This window comes from Phascolarctos cinereus, unplaced genomic scaffold (assembly GCF_003287225.1).
Source record: "Phascolarctos cinereus isolate Bilbo 61053 unplaced genomic scaffold, phaCin_HiC Scaffold_4;HRSCAF=312, whole genome shotgun sequence".
NCBI lineage: Eukaryota > Metazoa > Chordata > Mammalia > Diprotodontia > Phascolarctidae > Phascolarctos > Phascolarctos cinereus.
This window is the reverse complement of record NW_027555847.1, coordinates 105,056,066-105,071,837: the sequence shown is the minus strand read 5'-3', so window position 1 is coordinate 105,071,837 and position 15,772 is coordinate 105,056,066. Positions and strand designations below refer to the sequence as shown.

Here is a 15,772-nt window from a genome sequence, read left to right as displayed (position 1 = left end):
AAAAGAATATGGGGCAGTCATGGAACAAAAGTGAGAAATATCAGTTAGACTTACCATGTTAGGAGAATGTGAAGAAGATCCCTAGCATGATAGTGGGCTCCCTGTGGCAATCTTATTGGAGGACATGGATCAGAATCATTCAAAATAGGCAATCATTTCTGGATTGCAATCTGCCTTGTTAAATGTCATGTCCACATTGGTGAGCTCACGGATCCACTGAAGGTTCAGAATATTTGTGGTTTAAAATAATAGTGGCAAAAGAAATTTGAAAAGTGTTAGGATGACCTTTTATACAACTAAGTTGACTGTAGCACATCTAAATATATTTCAATGGAATTTTTTAAATGTACCATTTATACATAATGGGCACAATCATCTCCAGAGGAAACTGAGGCAATAGTGTACTAAGTAGGCATTACTATCATCATGACTTTGATAAGCCAAAATATTCCCTGTCTTCTTTGCATTAAGTTTATTGTATTATGTTATTGTTTTTATTGAATAGAGAATATATTGATACTAAGTGGAAATTCCTTATGAGCTCCCAAAGGATTATTTAAACATCTTCCAAATATTTATATATCCTTTAATAATTAGCATTACCGTTTTATCCATAGAAATAACATGATTCACAAAACTAGATAGATTCCATTTTTTAATTTTAAAAATCAATTTAATACAAAGTTATGGACATGCATTTTTGTTAAAAATCTGCAATAGATATTTGTAGAACTAGTGACCAAACCATTTATTCTAATATTTGCATAAAAGTAATGATAGGACACACTAGACACTTAATTGGGAAAGGAGGTAGATAGTGTAATTTGACTTAGTCTCAGACAGGTTAAGAGCTTTGCTTAAAGTAATGGCATTACTAAGAAACAGACCCAAGACTTGAATCCACAGTGATATCAAATTTATTTACAAAACAACAACCATCACTGAGGGCTCACTGAGTGTTTATTTGGTAGAAGAGCAGTCTTTATGAAAAGATTCATGTGTATATTAATTTGGGGTTAAAATAATAAATGTCTGGTGACTTCTTCACAGTCACCCAGTAGAAATGCTTTTACATCACATTCATCATGAGCAGCATTCAGAGCTGGTCTGGATACTATTAGACTTGGAGCTAAGTCCTTCAGGAAGGGTCTAGGACAGAAGCTTCTTCAGAAATGAATATTCATGGATTAATGGTCATTGGAATCCCATTCTCCTCTCCCATGGGGGGACAAGGACAAAACATGGGTTTCAGGGGCTTGGAGAAGTGGAAGAGAGGGAAACGAAATATTAAACAAGTCTTTAGGGCATCATAAAATGAAATATGCTCTTGATCATAGTCTAGAAAAACCCCTACCTTTTGGATAGGGAAATTTAATTGATGCTCTATGTGCAAAGGTATTATCATCACAAGGTAAGCATTTCCCTTCAGAAGACAGTAAGCAGAAATACATCCCCAGGAGAGAATGGAACACTTGCATTCCTGTTCAATGATGCCTTACATACACCAACTGACCATTCGCTACTGTCTCCCACATCTACTTCCCAGTAGTGGGTTCCAGAGGTAAAAACCTGAACCCTAAAATAATGCTGTCTTCAAACTGGTATTGAGCAATTGGTATTTTCTGCTGACACCCTCCATGGGTGACAGTCTTCCTATCTTCAGACACAATGAGACCAGGACAGGCAGCACTTTCAGGATCCAGTGTCACATTCACTCTGAAGCATTTTATCATTTCCCATATTCCAGTGATTTGAAACAAGGGACACTTGAATAGTGGTAGCTTCCGGACTATGACTCAGAAGGGACTCACTCCTTTTCAGTGCACCACCTATCTCTTGAAGAAGCTGGGGATCTGATTTCTGGCCATTTTGCCCAAGGTCTATGATCACTTCCCTTAAGCTCTGAAGGTGTTGAGAGAGTCTGGCCTCACTTTCTCATAGTCTCTTCATGTTCTCCCTTTCTTCACTGCAAAACCTATACAGGTGCCATTTTTCCTCTTTCTTCAGAAATTCATATAATCGCTTAAATTGCGCTCTAATGCTTTCCCTCCAAGCATGTGCCTGTTCATTCCAAGTCCCCATTTTCTCTCTCTTTTCAACCAGAATGGTCTGAATTATCTCTACTTCTTTCTGAAGAAGATCCAAATTTTTCTGGAGCTTGTCCCTAGAATCCTTTGCAGCCTTTTCCGTAGGGCATACTGTGTGCCTGCTGCATTCCTGGGTTTGGAAACAGGATATACAGAGGAGGGTTTGGTCCTCCTCACAGAACAACTTTTGTTCCTCCTGATGTCTCTCACATGTGACACTTTCCTTCCTCACCTTCAATAAGTAGGGTCTGATGTTCTTGGCTATGCTGGCCAGCTTCCCCAGGCTAGGGTCGGGCTCCAAGTCTCTCATCTGAAAGGCTCTTCTGCCCAGAGGACAGGAGCAGAGTTGGTCAATTTCTCCCCAGTTCCTGAAGAGGCATGGGCGGCAAAAGCTGTGGCCACAGCCTAAGGTCACTGGGTGGGTGAAGTAGTCCATACACACGGGGCAGGTCTGCTCTTCCTTGAAGTTTTCAGCAAATTCTGCCATTGCAATTTTTCTAGCAGGTTTCCTTCAGGGTCTGTAGCTCCAAATTTGATCTTCCAAAATGCAGGATCTGACCCTGAACTTCCCAGGTGGGTCCCTTTTAAAAGGCTTCAGGACCTCTGGGATCCACCTTTTTGGATTCACACCTACTAGGTGCTAACTTGCCTTGGGAAACTGGGGTCTGCTTTGGAAATCCTTCCCAGAGCTGAATTCACACCTGGACTGGTACTGAGACAGAGTCCTAGTTCTGGTGTCTGGGGTGTGCTGAGGCTAATGGGGTGTTTCTGCTGTTTCCCTGCTACACAGGCAATTCTCAGAGCTAGAGTCTGCCTGTTCCCCTGGCTATGCTGGGGCTTGGCGGGGGAGAGGGCGCTTCCCTGCTGTTGGCATTTGCCTGCCCCACCACACTGGGGCTCAGTATCTCGCACTGGTTTACTTTGCTGAGATGGGGCTTGCTACTGGCTTAATGGGACACTTCCTGTCCTGGACTGAGCTCCCCTTTTCCCAGAATGAGACAGACCTTCCTGCCCTTCCAAGTTTCTTGGGCTAAAGATTGTTTCACCTCATCTTTTTGCTGGTTCTGCTGTTCCAGGGTTTGCTTTGGGGTGCTATTTCATGGTTGTTTGGAGATGAATACAGGCAATTTACTGAGTACTCCACCATCTTAGCTCCTGGAAGTTCCCGTTGTTTCTTTTTGTAGCAGTAAATTTTAAAAAGTTCTACAACAAATTTAATTTGGTGATAATTTTAATCTTGAGTTTTCAGCTAGTAGTCATAAGTGAAATCCAAACTAGGAAAATAAATGGTCATAATAAGTAAATAATCTTTTCTTTCTTATTATTTATTCCTCTTATTCTTAATTCTTACTTTCTGATCAGATCAGGTTGGAAATTTCCCTCCTCATCTCTGCCTCCTGACTTCTCTACTTTCCTTCAAATTCCTACTAAAATCCTACCTTCTACAAGAAGTCTTTTTCTATTCTCATTTATGTTAATGCTTTCCCTTCCAAGGTTATCAACAAATTTTCCTAAAATGTTGCACATATCTTATTTGTTTGGACATAATTGTGTAGATTTTCTCTCCTCCATTGACTGTGAACTCCTTAAGAGCAAGAATTATTTCTGCCTTTCTTTGTGCACATAGCACAGCATCTGGCTGATAGGAAGCACTTAATAAATGCTTCCTGACTTGACTTGGAAAAAGGAGATTTTAGTTCAAAGCTCAGCTGTGACACTTTGCAACCTAGATCCTCGGTTTCTCATTTAAAATGGGTATAGTAGTACTTGGCCTACCTATCTCACAAGGTTATGAGGTGCTGGTTGATAGTATTGGTATTGGTGGTGGTGTCCATATTCAGTAAGAAGTAGAGATGATTCAGACCATTCTGGCTGAAGAGAGAGAGAAAACGGAGACTTGGAATGAGCAGGCACATGCTTGGCAGGAGAGCATTAGAGTGCAATATAAGCGATTATATGAATTCCTGAAGAAAGAGGAAAAGTGGCATCTTCATATTTTGGGCAGAGAAGAAAAGGAGAACATAAGGAGTCTATGAGAAAGTGAGGCCTGTATTCCAGATAATTCCAAGTTGTATATCACCAAAGTTTAAGTTATCTTGTTTCATGTCCCCCTGTACCAGATGTTGGAGACCCATCCCAGAAGTCAAAGTGTTAAAAATAGTTCTGTTTTTTAAACTCGCCCAGGGTCAAGCTAGCAAGTCTCTGAGGCCAAATTTGAATTCATGCCTTCCTAACTTCAGGCCTGGCAGTTTATCCACTGTACCACCTAGCTGCCCCTTCCATAATTTATTGGTCTACGGAATTTCCTGGGGCACCAAGAAAATTACTACCTAGGGACACAAGTCAGTAGCTATCAGAGGGAGAACTTGAAGCCATGTCTTTCTGCTTTTGAGGCTGCTGCTTTATCTACTACAACATGTTGCCTCTCAATTGGGGGGTTTAAAGTTTTTATTTCTGAATATTGCCAGTCAGTTTTGTTTAAATTAAGACAATGAATTTACACAGGAATCATGCAATAGTGTGTACATTTTAAATTCTGTACAGTCAAATTCAATAAACGTCTATTAAGCACCTTCTGTTTACAAAACAACCTATGGTAAATATGTAGTGAAAGAACAGTAGCAAGTATAAATATTGAAATAGTTCATTAATTAAAATTAATCAATTATAAAATTTTAATTAAAACCATTCATTGCAAATTAATGAGTGAATAAAATTAATGGTCATTGGAATCCCACTCTCTTTTCCCATGGGGGGACAAGGGCAAAACATAGGTTTCAGGGGCTCAGAGAAGTGGAAGAGAAGGAAACAAAATATTAAATAAGTCTTCGGGGCAAGCTCTCATTACGCATCAGTCAGTGTGCTAAACATGAAAGGGAAGACAGACTCTGTCCTGGAGGAGGGCTTCTCATCTCTCACAGTATTCTATATCTCCCCCTGCTTCAGGAAGAAGAGCAAGGAGGACTGACTTTTCCTGGGTCAGTCACAGTCTTAAATGATCCTCAGATTAGAATAACAGATGCCCATTCCTCCTACAGGCATCCACCTAAACCTTATTCTAATTACTTGGGTAAAGGAAGCTGCAGTCCATATTTAGAAATAAATTTATTCCAGTTACTTTAAGGATTTATGATGTTATGGTGTGGACTCTTCCTCCTTTGATTTAGATGACAACTCCTTCTATGGTTGAGTAATTAGTTTCAAGATTTACTAATATAGTTTATCCCCCCCACCCCACCCCAGCACTAGTCCAGGTGTGAATTCAGCTCTGGGAAGAAATTCTAAAGCAGACCCCAGCTTCCCAAGGTTTGAACCAGGCAAGTTAGCACCTAGTAGGTGTGAATCCAAAAAGGTGGATCCCCAGGTCCAGGGACCAACCTGATAAGTTCAAGATCAGAGCCTGAATTTTGGAAGATCAAATTTGGAGCTGACATTTTGTGGCCAACCTTCTGATAATGACCCTCTTTGACATTGCTGGTCCTTGGCAGCCCCATTCTGGAAGCCAATTCAAAAATAAATACTTTTGCAAAATTACTCTTGGCATCACAGTTCCTCAGGAAGGAACTTCAAACTACAGTTCAGTATATTTTGACTGCATGTTTCTTTTAGTTTTGATATAGTTCCCTCTTCTCTGGTTGAAGTACTGTAAGCACATGAAGAAATCTATAGAGAAGAAGCAAAAGAAAATAAATGAATTGCTAAAGTAAAATGCTTTGCATTTAGACCTTTAGGATAGGGAACAAGTCAATTTGACTGGTTAGTGCCATTGTGACATTGAGATTTTCAGTCTTATGATCATGAGGTCAAAAGGTCACACATTTAGAACTGGGAGAGGTCATTCAGTCCAATTCCCTCACTTTACAGATGAGGTAATCATCTTAGAGAGGTTAAATGATTTGCCCAGGGTTACCCAGCTAGCTTTGCAGTGATTTAAAGAGTGTGCATAGTAACAACCAAATTTGAAGTCATTGAATCTTAGATTTAGAAGGACCCTCTGTAAGGCAAAGAGCCAAAGTATAAACAGGAGGAGGGAAGGAGCCTTTCCAGGGGACAAAGCCAGATAGTGAGGAAAGAGCCCAAAAGCCCAGAAGGGGTCCAGGAGCCAGGTTTTTAGTCTTCCTTTTAACCCTCTGAGGCAGGAAAGCCAAAGCAGAAAACAAGCCCCAACCCCACACCCAACCGCACCCCCACCCTGAGTTTCTGGGTTTGTCTTTTCCCAGGCCCAGACTCAAACTAGGGTCTGAAAGCTGGAGGGGGAGGAGGAATCAGGGTCCCTGTAGCATCCTGAGTCAGAGCTCTGGAAGACCAGCACGGGATCCAGGGAGAACCTCCCCAGGGTTCTGGCTCCCTTACCCAAGGGCAGTGGTCCCCTGGCCAGGCTCTGACTCAACAGTCACCCCTGGGTGTCCTGTCCAACCCCTACCTGAAGCATAAAGCCCCACTATGACAAAGAGAGCAAGCAACTCGTGTACTTAATTTTAGGTTTTATTATTTGCTATGTAAGGATATCAATTTCTTTTTGTATGATATTTAATTCTAATTCAGTACCATTTCTTCCAGACCAATTTTGCCCTATCTGGCAATGAGAAATAGAGTCATTTTAGGTGATTTCTAAGGTCCTGGCTCTAAATTCTCTGATTTATAAGTCACTGGCTTATAAAGTGCATATCTCATGCATAAATATTTGTTTTAATAAGTGAATAAGCTAAATGGTTAGGGCAGCTAGATGGCACAGTGGATAGAGTGCCAGGCCTGAAGTCAGGAAGAGTCATCTTCCTGAACTGAAATCTAGCCTTTAGATACCTACTAGCTGTGTGACCCTGGGCAAGCCACTTAACCCCGCTTGTGTCAGCTCCTCATCTGTAAAATGAGCTGGAGAAGGAAATGGTAAACCACTCTAGTATCCTTGCCAAGAAATCTCCAAATGGGGTCACAGAGTTGTACATGACTGAAACAACTGAACAGGTGTGCCAGGCACTGTGCTAAGGACTTTACAAATATCTCATTCAATCAAATGAAGGGATGCTTATTTCTCCATAGAATAAGCCAGAAATGTCAAATATTGACCTGCTATTCCAAAGGCAGTGATGTCAGGAATAAGCGATTGGCCTAAACCATCATGGGCATCTTGTCCTTGTTAAAGACCTTCAAAAAAATATATAATAAATGAATGAATGAATGAATGAATAAATGCCTTTGCAATTTCTCTTGATGGTGCACTCCAATGGTGAGTGATTCTAATCATCAGGACATATTTCCTTGAAGCTCTTCAGCCCCTATACTTCACACAAAATATCATACCTGTATAAATGATACCAGTAGGTATCAAATTCTAGAAGCAGATAGTGCAACCAAAATTTTTTTAAAACCTTCAGAAATGACATTTGAAAAACAACAAATGTCTTTCCAATGGTCTTTTGGTCATTTCAGTACCCTCTGTGCCCCAAGCACTGTTTTACTTCATTGCTACTTCACTGATTTGTATTTATTGACACGGCTGCTGATAAATATGTTTTTCATTGCTGTCATTTGCACAAAAGTGTGTGTGTTGTGGTTCCACAAAGACACTATGAATTTCTTAACAGCAGCATTTTTCTTCTTCCTTGTTTATGTGGATTCTGTCCTCATCCCCATTACCTTGGGGTACCTAGCAACTACTCAGTGAGTATCATGGGTTAATTAATTAGTTCATTTAAAAGCACTTGTTAAGCACTTATTCTCTGTAAGGCACTTTTCTGAGCACTATAGAAATAGAAAAAAAAACAAATAGAGTAGACATAGTTCCTGCTTCCAAGGAGCTCACATTCTAATAGGGGAGTTAACACATATAGGAAGTTTCTTCAACAATTTAGAAGGAAAGACACCATGGTTCTTAGAGTGAAGCAGCAAAGTAGATGATCATATGTCACCTTTAATGCCAATGTCATTTCCACAGATAAAACCATATCCCTGGTTCTGATGTTGAACCATTTGACATTACCAAGGACTTTGATGGGGAGCTTTCTTTTTTGTGTCTTCAGTGGCTGTGTTGCTGGTTAAGATCTTCAACCTTGTTTTTGGAGACTACTTATAGATATTTACATCTCAACCTTAAGCACTCACTGGTTAAAACTTTTTTATAGCCAATTATAAATTTCAAAAAGTTACAATTTTTTCCGACCAATTTTTTCCGTCCATCATTCCACTCTGTTGATTTACTTAACCCTCTACTTATCCCACTTATATTTTCTTTTTGTTTGTTTATTTGTTGAGACTGAGTCTCTCTAGTTTACCTGGGCTGGAAGTGCCAAAGATGCCCACAGGCCTATCCCACTACCTACTCTATTTGTCCCTCCTTAGCCCAGGGGCCCTCTTTTCCCAGGGGCTTACCATATTGATGCCATATGTCTTGCAGATGCCCAGTGGGCTATATAGCCCTACACCCAGACTCAAACAATCCACCAGCTTCAGTCTCCTCTAAAAGCAGGATCTCCAGGCTGGCACAGTCACCACACCTTGCCCACTTTTCTTACCTTGCCTCATCTTATCTATGTTCTACCTCCCTCTTTGGTTTGTTTCCTCAGATTCTACTCTCTAATCATTCTGTGGCTTCCTACACCTTTGCTGCCCTGCTTAATTATCCTTAATCCTTAATTAATGGTCCTTAATTAATTATCCTTGTTCTTGCTTCTTGTAGGTAGAATTTGTCCTTCAATTTTTTTTTAAATTTCTCCCAAATTTTATCAAATTTCTCCTCCTTAAAATCAATTTCTGAACTACTCCACTAATCCAAATTCCTCCAAGTTACCTACACAAGTTTCTTCTCTTTCTTATTTGCCTCAAATCTTTTACTTTCCTCTTATTCCTTCTCCCGTGGAAACCATAACTGGAAATGAAGACTGTATAGTTGTCCTTTCTGATCCTTCTCTAATTCCTGCTGTTATCTATAGAAACAATGCTACATGTAATTTAGTTAAATGGTCATTTTCTTAAAATAGATGCAACCATAGAGTCATCTTTTTGTGCAAAGTACTTGAATATTCTGAGCTACTTTTTCAGAGAAATATTATTTAATTTGACAATGTTTTCCCCAGTTCTTTCAGTTCCCAGTTGCATTCAGCTGAGTTGCTACCAGCTAGATCCTAGGGTAGTCATCTTTGTAAAAGAAAACATTCAACCAGATGATCACTAAATGATCACCTCATGACTAGATCACTACTGACAAGGATTCCCAGTCCAGTGTTTCACAAACCACCACATGGAAGTCTGAAACACCTCAAATTTTGTTGTTATTTAATAGATCTTAGGTTGTTTGCTAAGTAGGCATTAAAATAATGATTTTAGAAGATTTTGCTACAAGGATTCTGACAAATTTTTGTTTAAACTGAAGGGTTCTACCAATATGGAAAAGCTCAAGAACCACTGATCTGGTCCAATGTCTTCATTTCATTGACAAAAAAAAAAAACTGAGACACATAGAGATCAAGTGACTTAGCCAAGGCCATATAACTAGGTCTTAGCAGAATCTGAACTAGAATCTAGACTTCCCAACTCCTAAGAGGATATTAAACTTTCTACTACAAAACACCGTCTTTCACATTTCCTGGTTCTGCAGCCAGCCTCAAAGGCATCTCACCCATGTACATCGTCTATAGTCACCTTCACCTCCTCCTCCCAGTCCACTTGAGGTTTGTGTTGATTGTTTTTACTATCTTCTGAATATAGATAAAATACGATCTCACTCATGCTTCTCTCCATTAGCATGGATATTTGAGTTGACTTAATTTGATTTTAAAGATATCAGATCCTTTCCCAGAGTCTGTATAAATATCACTTTAGTGCACTAGAACATCATTATTATGCCGTCCTTAAGGCTCAGGCCGTGGGGTCACCCCATAGGAGAGGCCACCTTTTTAGTGCTTCAGTAACTAAAACTTCTGGGATATATTCCAATTTGGGCCTGCCTTCTGCACAATTTCCCTTGAGAGGGTTCTGTTACTGAACTTGAGTTAGGACTTTGTCTGGAGCAGTGTTGGTCTGAACTGAAAATATTCCAGTTTTCTTAATAATGTGAGTAACAGGATTCTTAATTCATGCTACAGAAATGGCAATGTCATAGTCTACTGCCATGTTCTGTGAGAGTCATAAGAGTGTCTCATCTTTTGTTTCTTTGCTTGATCCAAATTAATTGAAGAAACACTGATGAAACCCTAGTCCTATGCTCTATCATTATGGAAGCAAATAATTTTGTTACTTGTATCATATTAATCCAAATACTAGCTACCCCCAAGTACAGTCTCTTCCCCTAACATGAGATGTCTTTGAAAGGAAAAGAAATGTAGGAATACACACACACACACACACACACACACCACAACAAATATTACAGACCACACTTAGATTTTCAACAAGCTAGCGATGACCGAAAAGTGTCTTTTGAGCCAATATAGTAGGTCTTTTAGTCAGTATTTGGCCATTTAGTGCTATAGCGTGGAGTAGTAGAAAGAACACAGTATTGGAACCAAAAGACTTCATAAGCCCTGGCTTCCAACTCTTTCTTGCTGTATGACCTTGACCAGGTCACTTTAACCTTTCTGGGCCTCTGTCTTTTCATCCATAAAATGGGGAATAATAAAGCTCACAATACCTACCTTACAGGCTTGTAGTCAGGAAATAACTTTGTAAACCTTCAACACTACAAAAATAAGAGTTATTATTTTGCCTTCATTGGTTTGGGTCTTCATTATTATTTCCTTGTTATTTTATGTGTATATATACACATATAATTTAGTATCTTCAAAATCCAATTAAGTTAACTCAAATATTATTTTATTTATTATTATTATCTCCCGTTGAGTGGCCAAAATCATAGTCCTTTACAGCAAGGACTAGACTTTGTCTAAATTCCAAACCCTGCTAGTGCTAAAGAAATGCTGTTAACTTATCGTATGGTAAAGAGGAAAGAGCATTTCATGGGGAGTCAAAAGACCTGGAATCCTAGCTCTGCTGTTCATAATTGATATGACCCTAAGCAAGCCCCCTCACCTGTGTCTGGGCTCCAGTCTCCTTCCCTGTAAAATGGAGAGGTAGACCTTAAGGTCCTGTCCAGCACTAAACCAATGAAGTAGCTCTGCTTACTCCTTTGAAGGAGAGCAAGAATTTGAGGAAGCGTATCTTTGGTATCTGATGCTTGATCACTTACAATTGCTACCAAGCGTCTCTCCGCCCCTGACCTCCTTGAAAAATGAGCCCTTCCTTCCCGGTGATTTTAGTCGCATAAACTCATCATCCAAAAATTATTCTTTTGCTCTTGACTCACTTTTGTCCTCATGCCCTCCAGGAAATGAAACAAGAGATGAGTGATGCCACTTGGCTTTCATTCTCTGGCAATCAGAACAGCAGGAGTGCTTTAGGACTGGGGGTGGGTGAGTTGTGGGGAAGCTTCCTTCCCTAGTCCCTTTCCCCTCCTTATACCCATTCTCTCAGTTTGGAAGGAGTAGAGCTTTGGCTGTGCCACCTTGGGGTCCTCTTTGAGGAGCCTAAGTTATACCTGGAATCCTTTCACAAAGAGTCAGAATCCATAGAGAGGGATCCAGAAAGTATGGACAGAGAAATCACAGCACAAAAGAACACAACAGCAGTAAGAATTGGGATATTTTGGCGGAGTGTCTGATGGGAGAAGCCTTTCTTCATCTTTTGTTATATGAGCATTCTCTCCTTCTTAAAATAACTTTAATTTAATTTGACATTTCCCCCAAGGCTTTTAATTCACAATCATGCTCAGCTAAGCCATTGCCAGTAGGTACTAGGGCAGTCTCTGTCTTTGCAAAAGAGAATGCTAAAGTTAAAAGGGAAATTAAGGACCATCTAGGTCAATGCCCTCATTTTACTGAACGCCTAAACAAGTCAAATAACTTCTCTACTCGTAGATCACTTAGTAGCAGAGTATCCACATGCTTTTTATATACTTTGTATTTACTTGTCTCTTGTGTGCTTTGTATCCCTATAGTGGAAGGTAAGCTTCTTGAGGGTAGGGACTATTTTGTTGTTGCTGCCACCATTGCTGTTGTCATTGTCTTCATATCACTAGTGCCTAACATTTGCCTTTGCAAATGGTAGATGATTAATAAACATTTGTTTAATTGAGTTGAATTTAATTGAATGGGTATAGGACCCAACTTGGGGGGGGGGTCTCATATTACAGTTCTGGATTGGTTTCTCAGTAGTTCCAATTGCCTAGTTTTCAAATATAGCATTTATTCTCAGAGGCTGCATCTTGTCAGCACCTCACCTAGTCTTCCACATCTATATTAACGGTGAGTTCTGGACATCTCACAATCTCATTTCTATGTAGGACCTCACAGGGCATCTAGGCTAACCCATATCTCACAAAGAAGAAGAATCATCTGGACAGCATCCTGAATAAGCGTTCATCCCCTTGCCACTTGAAGTGCCAGTAATGGAGAACCCACTATCATTCCATTTCTGGATGGCTTCAATCATTAGGAAGCTATTACTTATTCTGAGCAAAAATCTACTCCTCTGCAACTTTTACTCATTCCTCCTAGCTCTCTCTATCTTTTAGACCCAAGCAGAACACATCTAAATTCTTCTTCCGTGTGATAACCTTTACTTGTAAGTCTTCTCTTTGCCAGATTAAATATCTCGTTATTAGAACTGATCCTTATAGGGCATGGTCTCTATCCCCCTTGCTATCCTGCTCCTCCTTCTCTGGGCACACTTCAGGTTATCAACACTCTTCAGATGTTGTACTCAGAACTGAAAACAGCCTTAGAGATGTAGTCTGAGATGAGCAGAGAGAATATGATAGGCCTATCTACCATCACAGCATTAAGCCCATCTTAATGCAGTTTAAAATGGCAATTGATTTTTTGACTGCCTAACAATATCATTGACTTGTATTGAGCATGTAATCCGTGACAACCCCAAGAGCTTCTCCACACAAGTTGTTGTCCTTCTACACCACCTACATTGAGTATTTGTCCATTGGATTTTTTAAACCCAACTACAGGGCACTTACCTCTATTAAATTCCCCATTACTGAATTTGACCCATCATTCTAACCTATTAATATCCTTTCAACTCCTGATTCTGTTGTTCCAGGAGATAAGGCAGGTTTAGGAAGGTTAATTCTAAGTTTCCCAATCTGAAAATCCCCCTCTGACTCCAGGGACACTATAGGCTCCACAGCGCGGTTATCAGGCATCCTGCAATGGGGCATAGCTCATTTTACCCCACAGCATTTTAGAAAGTATGCTCTTTACAAGATGGTTCCCAGTGGAACCATCAAGTAAAATTAGGATTTGATGTTATCTTTGTACTTAAGTGATGTTTCAGGAATTCAGCACTATCCACCATTACTGTGGATATCAAAAGTTGGCATTTATAGGTTTTCTACGTAAAATCTTAGTCTTCCAAGAAACTTGATATGCAGGGTTTCAGGACATCAGCAATTTCAAAAGATTTGAAATTTTCCATCAAAAGAAAAAAAAGTGTTCATGTTCATTTTTAAATAGGTATATTAAAATTAGGTAAAAACCTTTTGAAATATGGAGTCTTGAGACACTACATGGTTACAAATGGTTTTAAAAAGAAAACTGAAGTATTACCGGCAATTAGTCAACAATGTACAATGACTAGTTGGAATATTTCCAAGGAAATATTGAGCTAAGTAAAAGGGTAATTTGAAAAAAACTCATCTTAAAGCTAATTTAATTGTTAAAAACCTTTTTTTTTTACCTTTTTTTAAGGCATCAAATGCCTTCCTTCTTTGGAGCAATGAACCTAATTTCGCCCAGGGTTATAAATTAGCACGTACTTACTGGCCAAAGACTACACAAGTAAATGACTGCCAGGCTAAATAGTATCAGGCGATGTGCCTACAAGTGGTGTAATGAAGGCCGCCTGCCCTTTTTGTCACCTCTTTGGTTAGGCTTTCTGGAGAATTTGTATTTCTAGGGAAGAATAAAGTGTTTTTCCTGTCAGTTGATCCTGAAGGAATTGAATGAATTGGGTAAGCAGCTAAGAGGGTAATTGTGACTTGTGGGAAGAAGCATTGCCTGGTTATGGAGGCAAGACTGATTAGTCACCATAAAACGGAGAATAACTCTGTGACCTCAAAGAATTTAAAATCTCTCCTCAAGGTTAATTTATGTTGTGTAGAAAAACTTCTTGTCACAATGTAGCCAAGATTAGAAGGAAAGCCGGAAACTGGGGAGAAGGGGGAGAATCATAGACAGTTTCTCAGATAAAGGTCTCATATCGCAAATATACGAAGAGCTTTGTCAAACCTATAAGAATATGAGTCATTCCCCAATTAATAAACGGTCAAAGGATATGAACAGGTAGTTTTCCAATGAAGAAATCAAAGCAATTTATAGACATGAAAAATGCTCTAAATCATTATTGATAAAAGAAATGCAAATTAAAACAACCTTGAGATATTATTTTATACATATCAGATTGGCTAAAATGATTGAAGGAAAAGCAGCAAATGTTGGAGGGGATGTGGAAAAAGTGAGACATGAATTCGCGGTTGGTGAAACTGTGAACAGATCCAACCATTTTGGAGAGCAAACTGGAATTGTGCCCAAAGAGTTATTAAACTGCCTATAACCTTTGACCCAGCAATACCGCTACTAGGTGTTTCCAAACATGATTAGGGAGAAAGGAAAAGAACCTGTGTGTTATGTAAGAGTCTTCAGATTAAAAAAAAAAGTCTCTTCTTTTGACTTAGAATAGCATTCTTACTTTTTGTTAAACTCTCTCTCCAATTGCCACTATGTGTGTTTCAACTCCTGCACTAACTTTTCCTCTGAACATGGCCAAAAGTGGACACAAGAACATCCCATGCACTTAAAATAGTTGCATCATTAAAAAATCGTGTGCATGCCAACAATACGGCTTTCAAAAAGTTATGCCCTTGGTGTCTATGCCGACAGAAATGCCAGCACAAATCTATTGCATCTGCAAGGCCTGACATTCAGCTACAAGGAATAACTTGCCAGGTGGGCCCATGTGTACACAGGTTTACACTTGTACTTGAGTTTTAGTTGAACCCTCTTTTTTGCCTGCACAAAACTACAGGTGATTTAAAAGGTGGGGGGGGGGAGGGAGAAGGAAAATATCCCTAAGAGTACCTAGGGGAAGCTACAGGATGGTGGGAGTGGGGAGTGTTTGGGAGGGAAGTAGTCAAAGTAATATTGCAATTAAGGAAGATATTTACAGTATAATTTCCCAGTTACTCAACCACCCAGGTCTATTTTTTATTATTTTGCCCTCGGGCACTTCCCACCAATGGGAGATGAATTGAGTCTATTGTACACCACCATGTTGCTTGGCCTAAAGCTCTTGGCTCTGGCTTTATTTCTTGTTCTTGGTTTCCTTGCTGATAGGAGTTGGGTAGGTACATTTTGATATCCCTAGAAAGCATGTATAGACTGAATTAGGTGAAGCTTCAACATAAACATCATGAAGCCATCTAGTTTTCAGTAGTGATCGAAATCATCTGTTTATACTTTGGGGCACTGTTTCTTCCATTCAATACTGGCATTCACTGCAGAAGCAGGTAGGGAGTCAGAAGCCTCCAATCTATAGCTCCCTCAACTCCTAAAACCTCTATCCTGAATTAGGCTCTCGTTACTTCTTGTCTATTCTATTATAAACCCTTATTATTGGTGTCCCTA

At 39.7% G+C, this 15,772-nt stretch overlaps 1 protein-coding gene and 1 pseudogene across 1 annotated transcript in view; one reads left to right on the top strand and one right to left on the bottom strand.

The window, feature by feature from the left end:
- The window catches only part of ADAMTSL1 (ADAMTS like 1), a 409,980-nt gene that overhangs the window by 107,546 nt on the left and 286,662 nt on the right, over positions 1-15,772 (top strand).
- Positions 1,152-9,812, bottom strand: LOC144457033 (putative E3 ubiquitin-protein ligase TRIML1 pseudogene; annotated as a pseudogene).